The following is a 12,886-nucleotide window of genomic DNA, read 5'->3' on the forward strand; positions in this document are numbered from 1 at the left end:
ACAATGGTGAAGGAAATATCCATCCAAGTGAAATGAAGGGCACTGTGAGCACAAGAAAGTAAAGCAGGATACAAATATTGAAGAATGAGAAAATAGAGGAAAAGTGTGGATGTTGTTCTTCCTCTCTCTTCCCTTTGATCCCAGGGGTCCTTCCTCACAGGGAACCAATGTAACACCTGACCAGGGAGTCATCCTTTGACATCCTGTGAGAGATGTTTCATCTCAGTGCAAAGTTAGACACAAAACTTGAGAGGGAATGATGCCATTTGTACTGAGAATATTGCTAAAGCCAGGGGATTGCAGGCTTCACTGCTTCACTAAACTGTGCCCCAGGGACAGATGCAGCATTTGCCTCTCATCCTTTTTTCTGCCCATTGTTCTGCTATACAAGATATGCCAGAGGAGAAGTGACAAGTTACAGATATGCTTTTCCTCCAGACAAATCATATTGTGGGAGATTAGAGAGGCTTCAGCTTCCTGGTTTGTCCAGAATAAGGTAAAAATAATAGATAACAAACTAAAGACTGTTCTTTCATTAATCAGGAAAAATGAATTGGTAATCCTAAATTTTTTTATGCTGGATAAACGCAATGAAAAATTGAGTGATTTTTGAGTTATTCTCATGATTAGGAATAATTATTCACCCAATATTCCCAATTATTTCCATTATTATCATGAAATACTTATTATGCTATCCATATAGCATTCCTTACTCATTCTACCAGTTGAGGCCGCATAGATGCAGATGATCTTGCCTTGGGTCAAGAGAAAGTACAGAATTATCTTACCTCACACTTTATTTTCCATTTCATTTTTCTATTAATTGTTGGTTTGGAGAAACATAGGCTCATATTTTTGGAAAGCAAATCTCTATGAGGCTTGCTCAAGGTAGGAGAGTGTGACCATACATGTTTCCCAATGCAGGTTTTGGCTCTCATCAGTGCACTCCGACAGAGTTGCACATCTGAGATATTGTCATGGGTCTGTTTTAGTGTTTCACTGTAATGTCGTGGTCATAGGGCAACAAAACTCTGCTTTTATGGGTGGGTAGGTCCAAGTCTTGCAGAGTCATTCCTGTGAACTGAACTCAGACTTAACTGCTGTACTCTTACTGATCCTTCCACTTTGATCTTCTATTTTATACTCAGTGCAGCTACGGAAGTGAATACAAAACCTCAGCATGAAAAATGGTTTCAGTGTGGAAATTGGGTTTTTCATTTAGAATTTAAAAATGCAGGTTTTCATATCTGTCTCTTGAGGAAGGGGGTCAAAAAATGAGAGTGAGAGAAAGGGGGAAAAAAAGGAAAACAAATTTTTGTTTTACAAATGCAGTACTGTTGATTAAGTCCATTGGGCTATCAATGTTGTTAGCTGGAATGCCTGGGATTTGAAAGTAGTTGAAAAACAAACAGTGTCTGTTTATATGGGGCCACTGTGGAATATAAGCATGCAGCAATATATCATTTGGAGGAATGAAAAATATTTAGGAATTGGAAGTTATTGTCATCCAATGTTTGTCTGCCATCACCTATCCAAGGCATGTTGCATATCAAGGAGTCAGCAATGGGAATTATGTTTCTTCTGTCTCTGCTGGTGTTTTCATATATAAGAAAAGTAACTTTACTTTTTATCTTTAGAAATTAAAAGGAAATTCTAGAGGTCTTTAAAATTGTTTTTTAAGAGTAGCAGAGAGCTAGCAAGATGCAGGAGTTTTATATTTTCAATTTTTGTAAGCTTCATGCTAAAATACAGCCATATTTACCTTGCTTTGACTTTTGTTTTCCACAAGCCGGGCTATGCAAGCTACCCAGAGTTTGTGTGCAGCTCAGCTTGGCTGAGCTGTCTGCAATCTGCATTCTGGGTTGGATTCTTACTGATTGTCTGTACAGCTATCTTGAATGCATTTAATAGCATCAAGAATGTGGAAGTTATTATCTTGTGTTCTGATAAAAGAAACCAGTATAGTTACCTTTTTTCCCCCACCAAATTTCCTGTTCACAGCCCTGTTAGGAGCCTTTTTTTTTTTTTTTTGGGTCGCCTGCTTTCTGCAATGATGATGGTCTGGCTTTCTCTTGAAACCTTTCACTTCCTACCGATTGCTTGGGTATCTGGGTATCCTTACATTTTTCACCACCAGTTCCATCTGTCGTATTACTTTGGCTTCTATAGGTTGAAAGCACCCAACCTGAAAAGTGAACCAAGACATTCCAAACATTGGATCCAGCCAGACAATGTGATGCCTTAGGTTTTAGCTTTTATATTTTTCAGATTCTGTACTGCTTCAGTGTGTAGTTCTGAGCTTCATATTAAGGGATGGCAAGCTCCCTTCACAGAGTAGGTAGACAAAACAATTCTTTTTCTAGCTTGGGACCAGTGATAACTGACCCAAATTTCAGACCCAAGAGCATAAAAAATGGTGGACTGAAGAGAGAAAAACTAGAAGGATGGGACTTCATAATCTAAAGCTATAATTGGACAATTAACTCCAATATGCAAATGAACCAGAACTTTTAAAAGTGAGAGAACTTGTGACCAATCATCCATTTTGTGACCCTTTTGGGTTCATCTTGGGTGTAGCCCTGGCTGGGCTCTTGTGCTGCCCAAGGTGTATCCATTGAGGCCTTTTAATAAATATCTACTTTATTCTTTAGCTCTGTCTAGCCTCTGTTCTAGGTCAGCCTTCACAAGGCATCAATGAAAGTTATTTGGGTTTTTAAATAAACAATTATTTAAAATGCTAAAATATCCACAGAGTTTGTTTCAGTCTGCCTTGCTCTTTTCAAATTCTTATGAGTCCATAGAAGGCAGTCAGATTGAGTGTCAATATGCTGTTTCATTAATAGCTATTACCAGCATCTGTCCATAAATGTGCGTATTGTTTCTATCTTTATGTACTGATATCTACATATGTAATATATATTCTATATGCTGCTCATAGTGGATAATTTTGTTCTTGCCAGCTTGAAATTAAGCAGGAACTTTAAAAATCTCACAAATTTCCAGTGCACTTCTTTGGGCTGCAGAGCAACAGAAATCCTAAGTGGTAGGAATTAATGCAATATACACAAAATTAGGGAAAAGTATGCAGTAAACAGATCAGTTTACCAAATAGCTCTAGATCTAGGAACATACCTGCTAGCAGCTGAGCTGCCTAATGAAAGACAGCAGTCTTAATCCTTAATCAAAAATTAAATTATTAAAAAATGCTAGAGTTTGCTTAAGGGAAACAAATAATGGTGAGATGCCTGTTTCATCTTTGCTTAAGATTGTGTTATTTTAGAGTGGAGAATGAGCACTTTGCAATCTTTTTTTCTTCAGAATTTAATAAAGTTTTAAAAATATCCTTGGGACCTGTCAGCTCCCCATGAGGAGAGGATTTGGTACCATGTACATGTGAGAAATGGGAGTATTTACTCCAGGATGATAGTTCATTTAGTAGTGAAGTTCTTTATGTATGTGATAATGGCAGATCGTTGAATCAATCATCAGGATTAGTTCACTTGTCTTTATTCAAACAAAGCTGTATGCAGAAACAGAGAGAGTGATTTGAGTTATACTTGTGTTTTGAACATAAAAGCCAAAGTAGATATTTTCTTCCTTTTTGCCAACCTACTTCCAAAAATGTGTATGCAACCTCTTAAAGTATTTATGTTTTGTTTTGTTGGATTTTTTTTGTTTTTTTTTTTTTGGTTGTTGTTTTGGTTTGGTTTGGGGTTTTGTTGGGTTTTTTTGTTTTTAACATAGGCAGGGTGTCTGGAGATTTTTATAGAAATAAAGAAGTGATTCTTTCTTGGAGCTTATTGCTTGTATGCATTTTGTATTGTCAAAGACGATGAATTACTTAGGGTCAGGAGCAATATTGGAATAGCAGCTGATGATGAAGCCCTGCAGGCTTTTGCACTTGTGGTTCCTCCTGAGCACAGCATGTTCACAAGCTCAACCTTATATGCTAGATATTAAATTAAAGCCATAGAAAGGCTAATTAGTAGGTTAGCTGTTGCCTATGTGTTTATAACCAGAACACAGTCCTAGATATTGGTCTCAAACCCACTGTGCTTGAGAAGGAATATGAGATGATCCTTTTGGGAATGTAACAACCATACATTCACCGTGTGCTAGAGAAACAAATTCACTTGGTACTACTTAGTCGACCAATTTTTCTCGACAATTTGGAGATTTGATGAAAGGATGTAACTTTCGGGTACTAAGCCACACGCATGGAAGCTAGTTTTTGCCCCTGGAATGCAGCCACGATCACAAAGACAGTGATCCAGGAGACACTGCCTATAGGCCTAAGGAAAGATGACAATTCCTTAAGGACCAAGCGTGGGGTGAGACAGAGAATGATCCAAAGCTCATCCCACCTCGATCTGCTGCCTTTGTCTTCAAGATGTTGCTGCACCCATGGGAGAGGAAGGCAAGTGCATGGAGGCACACCTTGTGCCCCCAGGCAGCACTGCATACCTGGGCTGTGCCCACATCACCAGAGATGGAGAAGATCCAAATCAAAAATAAGGCCTAGGCAGACCCAAAAGGCCCTGCCTGACCAGGGGTGCTTTGAGACTGCAGCCAAACAGCTCTCAGGATTCAAAGGGGTGCCTGTAGTGAATAATTTGAAACGTGCTCCATGGTTCTTGGCTGAGTTACAAACTGCCCTCTGTGTGCTGAGATGCTGACCTCAGTCAGCATTCGCAGGATTGCTCCCAGAAGTTTTTGAATCTGCAAGATAACCAATATTTTGGCAGATGTTCAAGACCTGTATGTGTGTATGTGATATTTATTTCTATATCCTGAGCTGTAGCATTTTGTGAAACTTCTGTCAAGACGTTAGTACGTGTCAAATTTCAAGTCAAGTGATTTAGACTTCCATTGTGCTTGCTATTCTACTGGTTTTTTTTCCCCTTTGGCTTTCAGGAGAAAATGAAGGCCAAAAAGCAAATACAAAAATCCTCAAGTATACAGAGGAACAAAATATACCTCACTTCTTATCCAGTTAGTTTCCAGATTATTCATACCCTTCACATCAGTGGAGTATTGATGACAAGGATGGAAGAGTAGCTTCAGACAGGCAATAATTTAGGGTGATACAGGCAATTCTGCAACTTGACAGTCTGGGAGCTAAGGACGATTTGAAGGGAAGGATGAAAGGCTTGCCCCCATGTCAGCCCTACCAGCAGCACAGCTTACCATAGACCCTACACTTATGGTGTTTTGCTGGTTGTGCAGCTAAGAAGGTGAAGTAAACGTGGAGTTTTTTTCTGGAGCAAGGCCAGCTCTTAGTTCCACAGAACAGCAAGGCTAATTGTATCCATGACCTTTTTCTGGCTTTGACTTCTGATCACTTTACCAATCTTAAAGGATGTAATAAAACTAAAATAAGTATCAAGCTGAAAACAATTGAATTATTTGAAAAAGGAGAGTAGAGCTGTGGATTTTCAAAATGTAGAGCAGTACTTAAATACAGATTGGAAAGCCAGATTTGGAGGAGTTTTTAGTTCTTGAAGCTGAAAGGAATATTCTGTGCTGAAGCCAGAATCTTTTTCACCTGTAGCATAGTGTCATGTTCTGCTTTAATACGTCTATGGTGTCTTTGCAATGACTATCTATACCAGTGGGACGGAACTATGTCCAGAATGATGCCCTGCCTCCTCCCCAGACCTGCAGTACTCTTCACTCTTGAAAGTCACAGTAACTCCCATAACTTATTCAGTGTAATATGTACACATGGCTCTAACTACTGTTTTCTACAAAGTTACATCAAAACCAGCAAAGTTGGAAATATCAAAATTTAAGTGGTGGGGGCTATTCCTGTTCTTGGATGTTATATAGTAATTACATACAATGACCTATTGAGTCAGGAAGATGCTGGTATCACTTTATCCTCCTGGAAGCTTGTACCTGGGTAAGGCTGCACCTTTTCAGTATTCCAAAACCTTATTTTTCTCCTCTTTTGCTGGTGTTTTAAATTGCTAGTATCTCAGAGTTGCTAATCTCCAGCTTCACTTTTTCTGAAAATTCAATACAGAAGGTAATTCTACTGAAGAGTCTCTGGAAGTGAAAGCCTGTAATGCACCTGAATGACCTATGGGTGTTTGAGCTGTTCAATAATATTCAACCATAAGTCCTAAGTACAAGAGCTCCAGTGGTAGAGCCTGTGCTTGAGAGGCAGAAGGTCTCAGGGATGTTTTAGGCAGAGTTAGATTAACCAGGAAGAGAAGATAAAGTATGGATACAATAGCTGGCTAGACCATGTAGGAGGAGGTTCTGTAAAGTTCACATGGGGGAAGAATAAGAGTTCATTATGTCAGTAACTCAGAAGTTGTACTGTGGCTGTTCATGTGGTGAGTCCATGGTAAGGACCAGAAAAACTCTTCAGTCACAAGTACAGAAAAATACTCCACTGAAGGGAAGTCCAGTGACATGGCCAGTTACCTAGCCAGCTCCCCTCCTAGTTCATTCTTTCCACTTTGTTGGCAACTCCAAATGGCTGCCCTAAGCCAAGGGGGAAGCACCTGTTCTACTCTGTTGTGCTATTAAGCATATTTCTGCAACTGTGCTTACATTAGGTTTGTTCCACTGTGACCTCCTTGAAAGGCTAAGTGCAGCTCAGTGCAAATAAGGGCTGCAGAATAGTCTTCAAAGACTCTTTCATGTTATATTTTTATCTTTGTCCAAAGATAGGCTAGTCACATCCATAAAGCTGTGATTTCCCTTTGATAAACAAGGTTCCTTAAGATTCTCAAACAGCTTAATAACATCTATGACAACCTCTTATTTATGGTGCTAATCAAAACCCTTTGGGATCCCTACAGACCAAATACCTAAGCTGCTGTCTCTATATCCTTCCTATCTTTATTCACAGCCAGGGTCCCCAAGGCATCTTATAGACATATTCTCTATGAAGTTATTTTCACTTTGTTGTATTTTGTTAGAGCTCATAAAAAGATCTATCAGTAAAAAAGTTGTTCTAACTCACCCCACATAAACATACTGATGCCTTATTTCTCTCAGTACCCTGCCAGACTTTTAAATATTCCATTATTTATTTACTACTGATTAGATGATGGATTTTTTAAACTAAATTATCTCTTCTTACAGTTTCCATTATTCCAGTTTCCTGTTGATGATAACAGTAAAAATGTGCGTGATATGGGGTGGAATAATGAGCCTGCTGAATACAAAATAAGGTCAGATTTCCTCTATGTAATCATATAGCAAAGCTAAGATGCTACATATTCGTCTTTGCTACTGTTTAAAATGTATTGACCTCATCCAGGGATGCTGGATTCATTGGGTACATGCAGATAGTTTCCAGAAATCATTACAAAGTTAGCATTCCAATAGCAACAAAATATAACCAGTACTAACAGGGGCCAAAATTCCAAATTCTTCAATCTGTGGTGAAATGTTCAAAGCCTTTTTTTATTGCTGAATTTTCTGTTTGAGATGTGGCTAGCAAGTTACTGCTTTTTCTCCTGACAGTCAGATGGTATAATCAGAACCTACATGACATACTTGTCTGTCTTAAACATTTTATCACATCGCTCTGTTCTTTCATCTAGAAACTAGTACTTGTCCTTCTATGCAAATGTATCTATCTATTCATTAGTCTGTCAGAATGTCTATAAATATTAGATTGTTTTGAGGAGGCAGTGCCTAATTTGTCAAATGAAAATATTTTTCACCAGCTTTCTAGCACACAAATGGTGATGGATGCAGTGAAAACCAGAAGTTATAGCTATTTAGCTGGTGGGTGCCTTGAAAGTGTGTCACACAAATTACCCAGCTGGAGAGAATTGAAACCACAGTGAAAATCCTGTTATTATCTTCAAAAACATATGGACAGCAAAAAAAAATATCGACTTCATGTGGCAGTTGAGGCCCATTTTTAATGACTTTTTCAGTCACCCATCCGTAGGAGCTCAGTTGATGTATGGAGTACCCTGAATGATATTTCAATCCTTACATTTCACTGGAGATCTATTTTATTTCTTGCCCTCATTGAAACCTGTTAGACTATCTGGTTACAAAATGTCTCCAAATATCCTCTGGCAGCCAAGTGAAAGTAGTAAAGTGGTTTTGTTTCTTTTGCCTCTTATCCAAAGTGGAACCATTCTGAAATCCATCAAGTAGCATAACAGCAACACGTTGTGCATACCCTGAAATAGAAGAGGTGTAAAATGATGTTGGCAACAAGAGTTATTATTAAGAGTGCCTGTCCTTTGTCAGATAGCTTTGGAAGAAGAGAGAGGCATTGCAAGGAATGATATTCACACTGATAAGCACATGTCCATTTGTGCTCACACATGCACTTTTCAGAACACTACAGTGTGCACTGACAGCCTGCAGAGAATCAGCTTCAAAAATTTCCTTTCAGTCATTTCTTAGCCTCCAGCAGTGTCTGGAAAAGGTGTTTGTGATCAAACTGAAATGTAAAACTGTGGTACTATAAATAGTAGTAAGTTCTACTTCATGGAGAATTTCCTTCTCTGGTATGACATTGATTTCTTCTTGAAGACAGTAAAATCAGTGTTATATTGACATTTGTTTTGTATCTATTTTGTGTTAAAGGATGTTGATAATTGCTTACTCTAAGTATTTATGCCTCAGGTAAATATTGGTATTGTCCTGAAAGAAAAGCTTATTTTCATATTACCTTAGGGTTTTGTGGGTTTTTTCTCATATTACTTCTACTCTGATCTGTGGTGAGTCATACGCTTTGATATAACATTTGTTGACTTCCCTGCAAACATTCATTGGGTGACAAGTACCGTGAGTACTCCCCCATTTGGACAAAAAATGCCCTATCTGCCTTTCCCCTTTACATACATTTCCTCTTTTGTAGGTTTCCAATACTTCACCTCAATCTTTCTACCAGTTTTTCTACTCCTCCTCCTGCCTTCAAGCTCTACTGCAGCAACATGGAAACAGGAATAAGGAATCAGGAATCTGTGTGCTGTTTGAAGGAGTTGGATGACTGGATAGTCTGGAGGTTCTAGAGCTGTATTTTCAAAGTCACTTGGTTGATAGCCACTACCAATTTGTCCTCTTGAGGAACAGTTAGGGAGCAATCATAGCAGCCTGCATCCCACTGGTATTTGAAGTTTCCATTCCGAAGCAGGAAACTATGCTGCCTGCTCACAGGTCTCAGGCACCTTTGGGCACCTGCCTAGGATTGGAGAGGCATCTTGAGTGTTGGTCCCATTCCTCTGTGTGTCTAAGATGCCACTAAGCATCTGTGAACTACCAGTAGTGTCAAGAGCTTTTTGTATCTCAGATATGACCTTTAATCCTAGACCAGAGATTTTCAGGGCCTGAATGAGAAACACGCATATAACTTCTTTTTCAATACATAGTTCAGTTTGTCTTTCTTTATGTAAGTTGGACAATGAATTCCCTTCTAGAGTGTCAAGGGTTTGCAGCAGAAGCTATCCAGCACATATCTTATTATTCTGCAGTGCTTTCTTATTGTAAGGCTGCAAAATGGGGAGGATTAAGAGCTCTGAAGTTCTGTACTCTTTTCTTCCAAGAAAATGCAGTACATTATGATGGCTTTATTACTGAAGAATTAGGGAGAATAAAGTTACTTTACAGAGAATTGGTTCATTCACTACAGTGCTTACTAAATACCTGCATACTTCTATTATGAATACTAGCCTCAGGAGGATGGAGATATGTCCTTTCTTCCTGACAGAGGCTCTGCCAGTGATGCTAGGTCACATGAGGTAGCATCTCTGGAGGAAAGAGTTTGAATTATCAGTTATCATTCTTCAGAGTTCTTTTTGATTTTTTATTGTCAGCATTGATCTTGTTCTTACTTACATGTACAAGGCCAGATGGACACAGGAAAAATGAGGCAATCACACATATGACCACCAGATAAATTACTAATTTTAAGTGCAAATGTTATTTTCACTAACAGAGTGGATACCTGGGGACCTGTTTGGTATTGGCCTATAAGAGGCAGCTGATGATGAGCCATTAACAAAGGAGAGTAGCAGATTGGTTTTGTTGGAACAAAAGCTAGGCAGAGTCAGTGGTGCCATGCTTACCCACAGAAGAGAAATGACTGATAATAGACTCAGACACTAGAAATGTCTTATTGTGGGTTTTATTCACACCCATTTTCTCTTTAAAGGGACATAGTGGCTGTAGTAACAGTTAAAAAGTATTTGGAACAGAAAAGGAACTCTATTACTCTTCCTTTGTTGCAGTTCTTCCTAAATCTGTTCAATTCTGTTTGGTGGTTTTTCTCCCTTCAGTTAATGAGTCTATACAGTAATTTTCACAACTGAGAAGGAAATACCCTTTTTAACAGAAAGATAATGGTTAAATCTGCAAGCGGGGGTTAAATCATCCAGTTGAGTATAGGATGGGATTACTTATCAGGCTGGGTACATGAGCCACTTCTTGGACAGTCAGCGATTAAAAAGAGAGAGTCTAAAAGTCCTAAATAAATAACACACAGAGAAGAATTATGAATTTAACAAAAAAATAGCAATGTGATAGAGTAGGAGTTTCATGTATGTTACTGGTTCCAATAAACAGTTTAAACAAGTAAATCTGCAGTAAATAAAGACAAGGAGGAAATGACAAAGCAAACAAGTTGAGGGAACAATAATTTCAGAGAGGCTGAATGAGTGTTCCACAAACTAAATGTTCAGGATAATTCTGGTTCTATATTTCTATTGGAGTAGAAAAGCTGAGTTTAAGAATCAGCAAAAGGCTGCGTGAAGGCTACAGCTTGACTTGTCTAACATCAACCTCATATACCAGCCCTAGGAGAAGCCTTCAGTTAGATAAGGATGAGCTCCTCTTTGGGGCAAGATTTCTTTCACAGGCATTATGTTGAACACAGATCCCCATTTTATGGAGAAATGTTGGAGACCTGTTTAAACAGTTGTAAGTTATATAAAACACAGTAAGGTTTTTCAGGATCATATCTTTCCAGTACAATACTCCTCTGCCTTCTTTTGGTGGTAACACTAAACATTCAGAAATTTAGGTTCTGGGTTAGATTCCCAGGTGCTATCAGGGTGCAACTATGGAGATATCCTCCATTCACCATGAACCAAAGATTTTAAGATAACCAAAAATAAAGTCGAAAGAAGGTTTTTGTAAACCAGCAGGATTGAAGCTGAAGGTACCCATCTGAGTAGTGTTCATAGGGGCACCTATTCAAGGCTCATAGCTTGAATAACAGAAAACAAGTGAGCCACATTCAGGAGCCAGAAGCTTTTCTGTCCCTTCTGCCACTGCTCAAAAGGCTGTGCTGAATTATGAGGCTGCTGAAACAGAGGCAGCAAGAAGACACAAGCAGCCTGTGCTTGGTGAGGCAAGGCAGCTCTAGGGTGCCACTGGCACTGCCTGCCCTCCCCATGCAATGCTACAGGCTTGGGAAAGAGCGGCTGGAAAGCTGTCCAGTGAAAAAGGATCTGGGGGTGCTGGTCAACAGCTGGCTGAGCATGAGCCAGTATGTGCCCAGGTGGCCAAGAAGGCCAATGGTATCCTGACCTTCATGACAAATAATGCCACCAGACGGACCACAGCAGCACTCAGCACCAGTGAGGCCACACCTCAAGTGCTGTGTTCAGTTCCTGGGCCCTCACTGCAAGAAAGACATTGAGGTGCTGGAGGGTGTCCAGAGAAGGGCAACGAAGCTGGCAAAGGGTCTGGAGCACAACTCCTACGAGGAGCAGCTGAGGAAGCTGGGGGTGTTTAGTCTGGAAAAGAGGAGGCTCAGCCACTACTTAAGCCACTTGCCTTTCCCACACAGCTAAGCCATTTTACATGAAGATCTCCGTTTTAAATGAGAAGGGGTTAAATACCTCATATTCCTGTGCTTGAAGTTCTAAACACTGTTGAATGTTCATTTTTCTTAATGAAAAATGCATTTAAATAACGTAGGCTTTTTTTATTTTGTTGTAACTATCTGTTGTAACAGATTGCTCATAATAATGTGAGTGCCTATAGCTATTTGGAAGCGTGGCTACTATCATGTTGACTATAAATCCAAATTAACATAGATACATGATTTATGTGCATATGATGCAAGCATTCAAGAGGCAGGCTATTTGTAAGAGTAACATAATTCTTCTATTAACTTCCAAAAACACCCTGCTTACTCCTTTGGGAATTCACAGAGAACATGTACATGTATAATCTCATAGTAGCAGTGCAAAAAGGGGTGTGATTATAGGAAATACAATTCTGGTTGAGATATATAACATCTTTGATTGTTGACTGTTCTTATCTCAGTGCCAAAACCAGTCAGAATATGGACAGGATTTAGTTCAGGACAGTGGATCGTGATGAGTATGATTGTGATCCCTTTAGATGGAGAAGAATTTTTTTTCCCTCTGTCTACAAAACTGGAATTAAATCTTAATTTCTTCTGTACAGAGCAAAATCAACTATCTACTTGCAGCAGAGCCCCTACCAACACAAAGACAAAAAAATGAGTTCGTATTAAAGGACCCTGATTAAACATATTTGGACTCAATCATTGATTTTTCTACTTGGCCTTTGACATATCACCAAATTTCCCTGCTGAAATTCTTCTGTGAAACTAATTAATATTATTAATGGCTTTAGCTAATTTATTTAGAGTATACGCAGAATCTGGATAGTGAGGGTTAGACTGTGCTATGGAGGAATTACTTTATTACAACTAGCCTGCAATAAGAAGGACCTAGTCCAAAATCCTGCTGTGCCTTAGTGTTCTGTTAGTAAACAAGAGGAATGAGGCCTCCTGATCTCCAACACACGCTAGAAAGCCTGCTGATTTAGTCAACAATGGCTCATTATCATATTAAAGTGTTTATTGGATTAATTAAGCGTGGGAAGCTGGGGATGAAAAAGAGGGCGTGCTTTAATTTCCTCATTC

Source organism: Geospiza fortis, unplaced genomic scaffold (genome assembly GCF_000277835.1).
Source record: "Geospiza fortis unplaced genomic scaffold, GeoFor_1.0 scaffold231, whole genome shotgun sequence".
NCBI lineage: Eukaryota > Metazoa > Chordata > Aves > Passeriformes > Thraupidae > Geospiza > Geospiza fortis.